This window comes from Hyperolius riggenbachi, chromosome 12 (assembly GCF_040937935.1).
Source record: "Hyperolius riggenbachi isolate aHypRig1 chromosome 12, aHypRig1.pri, whole genome shotgun sequence".
Lineage (NCBI taxonomy): Eukaryota > Metazoa > Chordata > Amphibia > Anura > Hyperoliidae > Hyperolius > Hyperolius riggenbachi.
The window spans coordinates 207,479,089-207,492,642 of record NC_090657.1 but is presented as its reverse complement, the minus strand read 5'-3'; the positions used below and the strand labels follow the sequence as shown (position 1 = coordinate 207,492,642).

Genomic DNA, 13,554 nt, shown 5'->3' with positions numbered 1-13,554 from the left:
CCCGACCCGCGGTCCGCAGCGTCGGCACCCCAGGCCTGCGGCCTGGAGGTGCCTCGCTGGCCCCGACCCGCGGTCCGCAGCGTCGGCACCCCAGGCCTGCGGCCTGGAGGTGCCTCGCTGGCCCCGACCCGCGGTCCGCAGCGTCGGCACCCCAGGCCTGCGGCCTGGAGGTGCCTCGCTGGCCCCGACCCGCGGTCCGCAGCGTCGGCACCCCAGGCCTGCGGCCTGGAGGTGCCTCGCTGGCCCCGACCCGCGGTCCGCAGCGTCGGCACCCCAGGCCTGCGGCCTGGAGGTGCCTCGCTGGCCCCGACCCGCGGTCCGCAGCGTCGGCACCCCAGGCCTGCGGCCTGGAGGTGCCTCGCTGGCCCCGACCCGCGGTCCGCAGCGTCGGCACCCCAGGCCTGCGCATTTTCAGCTGCTTTTTGAGAATTCTAAAATGTGGAGAACTGCAGTGTTTTTTGAACTCTTGGAGTGCTGTTGAGTAGACAGGTAGTGCATAAATAGGCTATTTTGTGCTGTGTGTCTGTTCAAATGAAACATTTGCTTCCAAGTCTCTAGTGCAGCTGCAGTAATGTTAATCTGCTCTTCCCTCTTGCCATGGGATATCAGCCTCCACTGCTTGTCACCAGTGGTTCTCACCTCTCAATCTCTCAATTGTACAAATCTCCTCCAACCATGCTTCAGCGGGCCAGAGTCCGTCACATTGTTGTGATAGTACGGCATGGTCATATTAGTAAACAGTAATTACAGCCTGACTCACTGAACCACATGGCAGCAGCAGCCAGCTCTGTAAGGGCGAGTTCACATTGGGAACACAAATCTAGAATTGATTTTGCGGCACACAATTTAATGTTTTTATTGTGATGTGAGACCTGCTCAATAGAATGAGAATCGCAGCTCCCCCCATGCTAAAGTCTATGAGAAGTTTGAAAAAACTATGGATCACAGCCTAGGGCCAATTTAGGGGGAGGGAGGGGGAAGGGGGCAATAACTGTAGAAATAATAAAAACAAAACTAATAATCGCAGCAGCTATCACAGACCACTACAAGAGAGGCCTATTTTCGTGAAGAAATGGAGGTAAGATTCATTTGTTTGCTAAGTTGTATGGCCCTGCAGCGAGCTGTTAAAGCTGCAGAGTACAGAAGTGTAAAAAAATTGCCTGGTCGCGAGGGGGGTGTAAGCCTTCAGTCCTCAACTGGCTAAAGTGTTTGCTTTTGACTCTCCCCCTCCCCAGCAGTGACTCTGGGTTTTTGGACACTCTGTATTATTTTCTTTGTAAGTAATTGTGGAATAGGGCATCGCAATGTTTTGTGATGTTCAGCCACTCCTAATCACAGGCAACTGCTAACAAGGCTTAGTCATACACAGTGCTGCCCATCATTATTTATACCCCTGGGAAATGTTGACTTTGTTACTTTTATTCAAGGAACAAGTCATTTTTTTGATGGGAAAGGACATAGGTGTCTCCCAAAAGATAAGCGGATGTACAAGAGGCATTATTGTGGGGAAAAATAACATACATTTAAACAAAAAGTGACCAGTCCAAAGTTATTCATACCCTTCAAACTGTCGCAGTCTGAGGGGAAATCCAAAGTTCTATACCACTCCAAATAGTCCAAGCTGTTCTAAAGCAGCCTAATTACCCTGATAAATTTGGAACAGCTGTTGTAATCTACTCAACAGGAGAAAATCAGCGGCTCTCTGCAGTTGGTTTGTGGACAGTCATGGCTAAGACAAAGGACCTCAGGACCTACTACACTATATTGTCTCTCGATCTCTCCCCACTCTTTTCGAACCAGACAATAAGGGCCCTCTCACAGTATAAAGTGTATAGGAAGGGGACAATTGTTTTCCTGTGCACTTGTACTTTGCAATTGTACCTTCAGTAAAAGTTGTATTGAATGGTGTTGTATGGCATTATGGAAGAAATGCCACATTCAGAGAATGGAATCAGCTGTTCTCGGGATCTGGGATCAGCGATGGTGTCCTTGCGGTTGCATGTGGCTCAATAATCAGATGGAAACACATGCAGTGTGAAAGGGGCCGCATACTTCCTGCTGGCGTTTGTAACTGAATAATCCCCTTTGTATGTGCAGCTGCTGGCATTATTCTGACAGCCATAGCAGCCAATAAGGAGCCAGATCTGCCTGACCAGGTTAGACTTCTGCAATGTGTGATGTGAAGGAGAATATGTTCCTGTGATGGTGCTGTGCTCATACAGAGGTCATTCAGCTGTAACTAGCAACATAATGACGGCTCAGGAAAGCCTTTGTTCTGTGTGTTTAGGTGGGAGCCGTGAGCGTCTCTAGTTCAGAATCCTCACGATGGCGGCAGACCGTGCTGAGCGAGAGGAAAATGGCAGCCCGGAGATTGTATTGAGCGGTAATATCTTGGGATCTTTTACAGAGAGCAAACAGACATGAGACCTGATTGTCAACCTGCAGATGTCCTGTATGGAGCCGGTGAGCAGAGAGGTGTGCGCACAGAGGTTTAAAGGTGAGCGAACCAGACTGCGAATCACTAGATCCATGTGTGTGACTGCGGGACATGGTGAGTCCTGCTGATCCAGAATCTGTTTGGGGGTAGAGGTGGAGATGGGATTGCTGGGGTAATAGATTGAACTCTGCGCTTGGGGATTAGGCAGGAGTAGGAAATGAGAAGCCTGTATGTCCCTTGTCTGAGTCTCACCATCCTTTCTTCTTTCATTGTAGTTATTATGGACAATTATCAGGAGCAGCCTCACCTTCTGGATCCACATCTAGGTAAGCTATTTTCATAACCATAGACAATCGAGTCAGGGCCAGCAAGGCACCTCCAGGCTTCAGAGAAATGTTGCCAATGTTAATAACAGTGTGGAGCCAGTTGACACTTCACTTTGTAAACAGATCACTTTGTGAACTTGTCAGGGCCGCTATATCAGGATCATGGCTTCAAAGTGATAGGTTCAGATCAGGGTCATCATGGCTACAGAGTCATTGCTTCAGATCTGGTTCATAGTGTCAGAACAGGGTCAGGACTCCAGTTAGTGGCTCAGATAAGTCATGCCATCGAGTTGTGGGTTCAGATCAGGATCATGGCTACAGAGTCATGGGTTCAGATCAAGGTCATGGCGTCAGTCATGGGTTCAGATCAAGGTCATGGGTTCATATCAGAGTCATAGGTTCAGATCAGGATAATGGTGTTTACATTTTAAACCAATTTCTGACTGATGCCTATTATAATTTGTATGTAATCACAAGTGAACCCATTCAGTTTTAAAGTTTTTATTATTACTATTTAGTATTTTATATAGCTCCGACACCTTACACAGAGCTGTACACAGTATATTGTCTTGTCACTTAAAGAGAACCCGAGGTGGGTTTGAAGAATATTATCTGTATACAGAGGCTGAATCTGCCTATACAGCCCAGCCTCTGTTGCTATCCCAAACCCCCTAAGGTCCCCCTGCACTCTGCAATCCCTCATAAATCACAGCCACGCTGCTGACAAACAGCTTGTCAGAGCTGGCTGTGTTTATCTCTATAGTGTCAGTCTGCTGCTCTCCCCGCCTCCTGCAGAACTCCAGTCCCCGCCTGCATCCCTTCCCTCCCTGCTGATTGGAGGGAAGGGATGGGGGCAGGGACCGGAGCTATGCAGGAGGCGGGGGAGCAGCTGAGACTGACACTACAGATGTAAACACAGCCTCACAGCACGGCTGTGATTTATGAGGGATTGCAGATTGCAGGGGAACCTTAGTGGGGTTTGGGATAGCAACAGAGGCTGGGCTGTATAGGCAGATCCAGCCTCTGTATGCAGATAACATTCTTTAAACACACCTCGGGTTCTCTTTAAAGAGGAATGTTAACCAAGGAATAAACTCCATTCCAGTCAGTAGCTGATACCCCCTTTCCTCTGAGAAATATTTCCCTTTTCTTGAATAGATCATCAGGGGATTCTGTATGGCTGATATTGTGGTGAAACCCCTCCCATTGTGGGAAAGAATGGCTTTTTCCAACTGTCAAGCAAACAGTATTTTACTCTGTGCATAGAACTCTCAGTAATGAACATTTCACACAGATCACCTGGCAGAACTAAACATGTCACCACCAGTGATACATTTCAGAATGTTAATCAGGGAGAGGAAAGATTTTACAATGGGCAAACACTGACTAAATAATCTGTAATCTCAAACCTGTCCTTGTGACTCCCCAGCGGTGCATAGTTTGCAGGCAACCTCACTTATGCACAGGTGGGGTAGTTAGTGTCTCAGCTAGGTGGATTACATGTAGCTGAGACACTAATTACCCCACCTTTGCATAAGTGAGGTTGCCTGCAAACTATGCACTTTTGGGGAGTCATAAGGACAGTAGGGATGGTCGGAAATGCCAATTTCCGATTCCGCGGTAAATCTGCATTCCGCCATTGCCAAATACCGATTCCGCTTTCCGCTACCAATTTCTGCATTCCGATGCGGAAATTCCGCCCGACTTTAAAAAGGAGCTGTTAGGTATAAGGTCTCAGAGAAAATAAACACATATATCAGTAGCTAAATATACGCTGTACTTACATTACATATGCATTTCACTGTCCACGTTTGGATTTCACAGAATTTTTATATAGTATATGCAGAGAATGATGCTCCTGACAGCTCATGGCAGGTTCCATGTTTGTCTGTCTCCTATGAAGCCAAATGTGTCATCATGTCCTCCCTGCTTCCTGATCACAGAAAAGCTCGTACTGAATAACACTAGTGTGCAGTGAATATTAATTAGCCATGTGGCTAGGAACAATTGCGGACTCCTGCAGTGTACTCTGACGGGAGATTTATCAGTGCTGTGCGCTGGACTGAGTTACATGCTATTGTTACTTGACCCTGTAACTTCTCATTAGCTGCCGAGGGGAGAGCCCCAGAATGCTTTGCAGTATGGTATGCGGCTTGCATCTTCTTAAGATCTTGGGAATAACAGCTTTGCTGATAAGCACACATCAAATGTAAGAGAGATTTTTATCTTCAGTAATGCCTTTTTAGCTTCCTTCTAAACTGTTTAACACAGGAGAATAGAGGTTTAAATTAGCTTTTGTAGCCTGACAGTTACTCTTTAACATCAATTTTCTCAAACTATAAGGTGTTTTTGAAAATATTTCTTTGAATCTTGTTCAGGAGATTCTGTTTAACAAACCCTGAAAATTTGGTGTTCCTAGGACTTACGGGGGCTTTGCTATTAACCGCTAAAGTCGGCGGATTTTTACTGTAATGTAAATGCAGAAAATAGGCAGATGCAGATTTTCTGCATTTTACATTACAGTAAAAATCCGCCGACTTTAGCGGTTAATAGCAAAGCCCCCGTAAGTCCTAGAAACACCAAATTTTCAGGGTTTATTAAACAGAATCTCCTGAACAAGTTGCAAAAAAAGTTTTCAAAAAGACCTTAAAGTTTTTGAGAAAATAAATGTTAAAATCGGGCGGAATTTCCGCAATTTCCGGCGGAAATCCGCCTAATGCACTTGCATTACCGGTTTCCGCATTCCAATGCGGAAATGCAATTTCCGATGGGAATTTCGGAAATTGCATTTCCGCGGAATCCGAATGAGCATCCCTAAAGGACAGGTTTGGGAAACGCACAATAAGGAATTGTAGTGAAAATAATAAAATTGCTATTTAACTGTCCATCAGAGGGGCTCACAATTGAATGCCTACCATAGCCCCATGTCCATATTGTGTAGTGTATGTATCATAGTCTGTATGTTTTTGGGATGTGGGAGGAAGCTGGATCGTCCGGAGGAAACCCATATAGACATGGGGTGAACATACAAACTCTGTCCATTGTTATAAGGTTACTGAATAGCCAATAAGATGCAAATTATTCATAGATGTAGAATTATGCATCCTTCTGGTTAGTTCATTTAAATTGCATATATTTGCATAATTCTGCATAATCTCAGTTTTATTTGCATCTTATTAACCACTGACACATCTATAGCCTTTCATTTGTGAGGGTTGTATATTATCTGGAGTATTCACACTAGCAGGGATGACACTCCTTGTATGGTAGGACATGTATATTTACCATTTATTTCCTGTATGTGTGTAATTGGAGGAGGTTGGACATGCTGTGGATAAAGAAATCTGAGTTGGGAGTTTTTTGCTTGTCCGAAGCCCTGCATAGCAGTGTGCTGATAGGTGCATTACTCATGTTTTACCACTAGGAGTCTCCAGAGCTCTCATCTCTCTCCTGGCTCAGTGCAGTGATGGAAATCCTGCTTTGGTGTCAATTCACCAGAGAGGATTTACTAAGAGAAAAAAGGTAGGTAGTTTATCTCATGAGGTATTTTAACACTCTGGAGTCAATTCACCAGTGTGAGAGGACAGAGAGAAAAGTGTTCGATAGCAGGGGATAATGGAGAGATATGCATGAGGAAAGTGTGAGAAAGCAGAGAGTTAGGTAATCGGTATTAATGATTTACATGGGATACTTTTCCTCTCTGTAAGCTTGAAAGTGAAGCATTGTGGGTAGGAGGCGGAGTTTTACCACTACGTGACCAGAGTATTCCCGCCTTTTACTGCCGGATCATATCATAAATTATATCACGAGTGAGTCTGAACTTTTTCACCACCTCTGTCTCAGTAAAATTATCAAGAACTGTTCTCTCACGAAAAATACGAGGGGCGATTAAACAGACCCTCCTCCTGCGCCTTCGTCTCCTCATAATAGAAGCAAGCTCTAAGGCCTAGTGCACACCAGAGCGGTTTGGCTGCGTTTTGCGATCCGCTTGCGGCTGCGGATACGCTTGGACAATGTATTTCAATGGGCTGGTGCACACCAGAGCGGGAGGCGTTTTGCAGAAGCGCATACTCCCGGGCTGCTGCAGATTTTGGATTGCGGAGGCGTTTCTGCCTCAATGTTAAGTATAGGAAAAACGCAAACCGCTCTGAAAAACAGCACTTCAGAGCGGTTTGCCAGGCGGTTTTTGTTACAGTAGCTGTTCAGTAACAGCTTTACTGTAACAATACATGAAATCTACTACACCAAAAACGCTTCCAAAAACCGCAAAATGCTAGCTGAAACGCTACAGAAAGAAGAAAAAGCGTTTCAAAATCTGCTAGCATTTTGCGGATCTGCTAGCGGTTTTTGGTGTGCACCAGGCCTAACAGAGTAAGCTCAAAAGGCTCCATCTTCCACAGCAGCAGCTGCTGTGTGAAAACCACAATATCTCCAGGTTCATTCAGGGGATAAAGAGATGAAAAAATAACCAATGGCCACACCCCCTTTCTTCCCTGGTGAATTGGGATTTGGAGAAAAACTAACTACTAACTATCACTTATTTATCTCATACTTATCTTACATTTATCTCTTGCATTTCTCTCTGTCGATATTTTCCCCTATACTTCTGGAGAATTGCTATTTGGAGATATCACAGGAGGTAAATTACCTCCCAAGAGATAAATAGGTTGGTAACCTCTGGTGAATTGACGCCTTTGTCTTGCAGGGTGGATGTTGAAGTTACTGCTGGAAATTATACAGGATAAATCCCCCTCGCCTGATCTTCCACATGGCCTTCAAATTCCTCCTTATCATTTCTAAGGTAAGTCAGACAAACCCTGGCCTGGGTTTGCTCTCTGAAGGTCGGTGACGCTGATATAGATTTAAGAGTATCGTACCATGTCAGCCATCAGTAAAAGCAAGAAGATTTGAATCAGCATGATGCTATTTACAGTGCTGCCCATAATTATTCATATCACCGACAGATTTTGACTTAGGGCCCTTTTCCACTAGAGGGATTGTGATTGCTGAATCGCAAAATCGCAAATCGCTAGTGATTTTTAAATCGCTAGAGTTGTTACTTTATCATAGAAATCACGAGAAGTATTTTCCACTACAGTGATTCGATTTGGAAATCGCTAATCGCAAATCGCAATCGCTTGCTGGAGCGATTTTTACAATGATAATGCAATACAAATGAAAATCACAAATCGCAATCGCATAACAGAATTAATGAAAAATCGCAATCGCAATCGCTGGCGTTTGTGATTTGTGATTGCGATTGCTAGTGGAAAAGGGCCCTTAAGGCTCATACACACATCAGACCATAGTCTTTGGAAAATGAAAGATAACAGACCAATTTTACGCCCTTCCATGTAGTATGAGAGCCATACCTTCACAGTCTTTTCTATGGAGCTGAACTCCCCATCAGAAAAAAATCTTTGCAAGATGCTGCACACACAGATGCTGTACAGACACAAAAGATCAGTATCTGCACGAGATCTGTTCCTGCCAAAGATCCGTTCCTGCAAATTGCATTCATAGTCTATGAGATCTGCAGATCATCACACACACCTTGTTTAACAGACATTCATCTGCTTTTATTTACATTTGAGCAAAGAGTGTCCAGTCCAAAATTATTCATCGCATTCTCAATCAATAGAAAAACCTCCATTGGCTATTATAGCGATCAAACGCTTCCTATAATTGCAGACCAGCTTTTTGCATGTCTCCACAGGTATTTTTGCCCATTCATCTTTAACAATAAGCTTCAAATCATTCAAGTTGAAGGGTCTTCTTGCCATCACCCTGATCTTTTGCTCCCTCCACAGATTCTCAATTAGATTCAAGCAGGGATGGTCGTAGTCAGCCAGCTTCGCTACGCTGGAACTACGTGTAGTTTTACGCAATTACGCTTTGCCAAACTACGGCTTCAAAATCAAATATTCGCTTCGGATGCATTTCGTAGACTGTGTTAAAATACGCAATTACGCGTAGTGCGAAGCTTAGTGTATGCGGATGCTTATGCTCGCATGCAGAAAATGTTACGCATTAATTCCTCTTCAATTGCTTGTACTGGTAACTCTTCTCTGCGTACATTCCCCTTTCCAATGCGTACATTTGTAAGCATACAATCGCACGCGGAAAATTAGACGCGAGTAATGCATTCGTAGTTCACTGTGCAATACACATGTTAACTACACATAGTGGGCGTAAGCTACGTGTAACGGTATTTCACTATGCGTAAATTCGTAAGCGTAGTTTTGAAACTGCTCTACGAACTATGATGCGTAGATGTGAACTATGATGCGTAACTTTGCATTGGTGTCGTTTCTGCTCATCCCTGGATTCAAGTCAAGACTGTGGCTGGGCCACTTCAAAACGTTAATGTTGTTGTCTGCTAACCATTAGTGTTGGGCGAACAGTGTTCGCCACTGTTCGGGTTCTGCAGAACATCACCCTGTTCGGGTGATGTTCGGCCACATGGCCGAACTAAGAGCGCATGGCCGAATGTTCCCCGATCGTTCGGCTAGCGCTGTGATTGGCCGAACGGGTCACGTGGTTCAGACCCGACCGTGCTCTGATTGGCCGAACTGTCACGTGGTTCGGGTAAATAAATACCCGAACCACGTCATATCTCCGCCATTTGTCTGTGGGTTTAGCTTTGGGTAGGCAGGCAGGGTAGTTCGCGCTCCAGCCACGCTAGCCAGGGTCCCCCCAGTCATTGTGTGTCGCTGCTGGAAACAGTAGTACACCGCTCGCTCAGCCACACTATATAGCATTGTTTACTGCCACTCTGTGTACCTCGCTCAGCCACACTATATAGCATTGTGTTTACTGCCACTCTGTGTCTGCTGGGAACAGTAGTACACTGCTCGCTTAGCCACACTATATAGCATTGTGTTTACTGCCACTCTGTGTCTGCTGGGAACAGTAATACACTGCTCGCTCAGCCACACTATATAGCATTGTTTACTGCCACTCTGTGTACACCGCTCACCCAGCACTATATAGCATTATTGTGTTTACTGCCACTCTATGTCTGCTGGGAACAGTAGTACACCGCTCACCCGCCACTGTATAGCATTGTGCTCTGTGTCGCTGCTGGGAATAGTGGTACACCGCTCACCCACCACTGTATAGCATTGTGCTCTGTGTCGCTGCTGGGCATAGTGGTACACCGCTCACCCACCACTGTATAGCATTTCTGTACTGCCACTGTACTGCTGCCAGTCAGCGTGTACTTTAAGGATAAGTGAAATGAGGAAGAAATCCGGTGAAAGAGGGAGGGGCAAGGGAAGAGGTGATTCCCCTGACGGTTCACGTACAGGCCACAGGGGAGCACCCAAGAAAACCCACTCAATACCGCCCATGTTGTCCAGGACAACAACCCTCACAAATCCAAAAGAACAGGACCAGATAATTACTTGGATGACCTCTCAAGCGTCCAGCAGTGGGTTAAGCAGCACTAGCACTAGAGTTGGGCCGAACCTCCGATTTTAGGTTCGCGAACCCTGTTCGCGAACTTCCGCGAAAGGTTCGGTTCGCGAAAAAGTTCGCGAACCGCAATAGACTTCAATGGGGAGGCAAACTTAGAATTTTTTAAAACTTTCAATCAGCTGGAAAAATGATAGAAAACATGTTTCAAAAGGTCTAATACCTGGAGCCCCACCTAATTGAGTGAAATACACATCACTGCTGGAGGACCCGCCCACCCTCCCTCCTCCTCCAAGCAGGGTCCTTTATACCATTCGACTCAGTTGTCTGCCTACACTAATTAGTTATGGGACAGCTGCTACACACTCTGCTAGGAAGATTTTAATCTCCCTCCTCCCTTCTACCCTTCTACCTATTCCCTCCTACCGGAGGGAGGAGGGTCTCTTCTGCCAGGGAATTATACTATTTTAAAAACCAGTATACATCATACCATAGCTGGGAATCGAACCCAGATCTCACTGTGTGGTGGGCACGTCACCCTAAGCACTGTACCACTACAGTAGTAAGTGAAGCTAGCCTAAAATTTACCATTTATTCTCAATGCACTATAACCATTAGGTTGCTTAAAGGAGAACTGTAGTGAGAGGTATATGGAGGCTGCCATATTGATTTCCTTTTAAGCTATACCAGTTGCCTGGCAGCCCTGCTGATCTATTTGGCTGTAGTAGTGTGAATCACACCAGAAACAAGCATGCAGCCAATCTTGTCAGATCTTACAAAAATGTCAAACACCAGATCTGCTGCATGCTTGTTCAGGGTCTAGGGCTAAAAGTATTGGAGGCAGAGGATCTGCAGGATAGCCAGGTAACTGGTATTGCTTAAAAGGAAATCAATATGGTAGCCTCCATATACCTTTCACTACAGTTCTCATTTAAAGGGAACCTTAACTGAGAGTGATATGGCTGTTTCCTGTAAACAATACCAGTTGCCTGGCAGTCCAGCTGATCTTTGTGACTGCAATAGTGGCTGAATCACACGCTGAAACAAGCATGCAGCTAATCCAGTTTGACTTCAGTCAGAGCACCTGATCTGCATGCTTGTTCAGGGGCTGTGGCTAAAAGTATTAGAGACACAGGATCAGCAGGCGATTCAGGCAACTGGTATTATTTTAAAAGGAAAAATCCATATCCTTCTCCGTTTAGGTTCCCTTTAAGGATTTGTAGCATAAAAGCCAACTCACATTGGCTGGGATCTGAACCTGGGTCTCACTGTGTGGTGGACAAGCACACTAACCACTGTACCATATGAAGCTGACCTAAAATTTACCATTTATGCTCAATACAAGAGAAAAAGTAGACAAGACAAATAACATTTATATCACACTTTTCTCCTGGCGGACTCAAAGGACCAGAGCTGCAGCCACTAGGGCATGCTCTATAGGCAGTAGCAGTGCTCTACTCCATGGCGGCGGCCCCTCACAATGACATATGACGAGTTTCAGGAGATGGAAGAGGAGGGTATGGACAATGTGGACATAGACCCAGATTTTGTTTGTGAACGAGAACATCGCCGTCGTAGCAGCAGCACAGATGAGTCTGTTGAAGAACCCACTGCTGCATGAGTTCGCCTTGTGCCACAAGGTAGGCGGCGCGCAATTTCAGACACCACAAGCGTGGAAGTTCAAGTGAGAGGCAAAAGAGGCGCAAACAGAAATCGCCAGCAAGGCAGGTGCTCCAAAGTCTGGGCTTTCTTTGAAGACTGCACTGAGGATGGTACTATGGCGATTTGCAAGGTGTGCAAGACCCGCCTGAGCAGGGGGAAAAGTATTAACAACCTCTCCACCACCAGCATGAGCCACCACATGCTATGCAAACATCCCACTCTGTGGGCAAACGCGGCAGGACAGGGTACCAGCAACACTGCCTCCCTTGGGGTCACCAGACTCACCACCAGACCCGCCTCAGAAGCAGCAGTAGCCCAGCCATTGCGTGGTTCACAACATTCACAAACCTCAGACGACGCTGACACTGTCACTTTCCGGAGTAGTGCTCTTGAGCTCTCCCAGTGTTCATCAAACACAACAACCAACAGCCCTTCCGTGTGCAGCGCTACGGTTCAGTTGTCTGTCTCGGAGATGTTTGAGCGCAAGAGGAAATTGCCAGCAAATGACCCCCGGGCCGTGGCAGTAACAGCCAGCATAGCCAAGCTTCTGGCCTGCGAAATGCTGCCATATTGAGTGGTGGAGACAAACAGCTTCAAGGGCATGATGTCAGTGGCCATCCCACGTTACGTGGTTCCCAGCCGCTACCACTTTGCGCGCTCTGCAGTGCCTGAGTTGCATGAGCACGTGGTCAGCAAAATAACCCGAAGCTTGAAGAATGCCTTTGCCTGCAAGGTTCACCTCACCACTGACACCTGGACGAGTGCGTTCGGCCAGGGTCGATACATCTCCCTTACCACGCACTGGGTGAACCTTGTGGAGCCTGGCAGCGATTCCTCACCTGCTACGGCGCGGGTGTTGCCCACGCCGCAAACAGCTGCACCGCCGTCCCTCCCACTGGATAACAGCAGCACCTACCTCTCTGACTCCTTCTCCTCCAACGCATCTCAAAGCTGTACCTCATCCGGAAACGCTAACCCAGCAGCAGTAGGATCGTGGAAGCAGTGCAGCACAGCTGTTGGCATGCGTTAGCAAGGGTTGCTGAAGCTGATCTGCCTAGGGGATAAGCAGCACACGGGAGGAAATTTGGAGGGGAATAAAGGAACAGACGGATTTGTGGCTGGCACCGCTGGACCTGAAACCGGGCATGGTTGTGTGTGATAATGGGAGTAATCTCATTCGCGCTTTAAGGTTGGCTAAGCTGACACACATCCCTTGCCTGGCGCACGTGATGAACCTAGTAGTTCAGCGGTTCCTGAGGACATACCTAGGCATGGCCGATCTTCTGTTGAAGGTGCGACGAGTGGCCAAACATTGTAGAAATTCCAGTACTGCTTCGGGGGCACTCGCCAAGATGCAGGAGCGCTTCAATCTCCCCCACCATCGCTTGCTGTGTGATGTCCCTACGCGCTGGAATTCTACGCTGCACATGCTAGCCCGCTTTTGCGAGCAGAAGAGTGCAGTGGTCTAGTACATGATGGCGCAGTACCGAGGCGCATCCGGACAGCTGCCAAGCTTCTGTGGATCCGATTGGGCCAACATGTTGGACCTCTGCCAAGTCCTCCAAAATTTTGAGCAATCCACGTTGCTTGTGAGCAGTGACAACTCTTCAGTCAGCATTACCATACCACTGCTGTGTTTACTGAAGAGGTCAATGTTGAAAATCAAGGAAACAGCTGTCATGATGCAACTGGGGGAATCTGAAGGAGAAAATG

General features: G+C 46.6%; 1 long non-coding RNA gene across 1 annotated transcript; it reads left to right on the top strand.

Moving 5' to 3' along the window:
• Positions 1 to 2,426: 2,426 nt before the first annotated feature.
• Positions 2,427 to 7,547, top strand: LOC137541478 (uncharacterized). Its single transcript, XR_011025172.1, has 3 exons — positions 2,427 to 2,497; positions 2,713 to 2,763; positions 7,469 to 7,547. It is a non-coding gene; the product is annotated as an uncharacterized lncRNA (long non-coding RNA).
• The last annotated feature ends 6,007 nt before the right edge of the window (positions 7,548 to 13,554 follow it).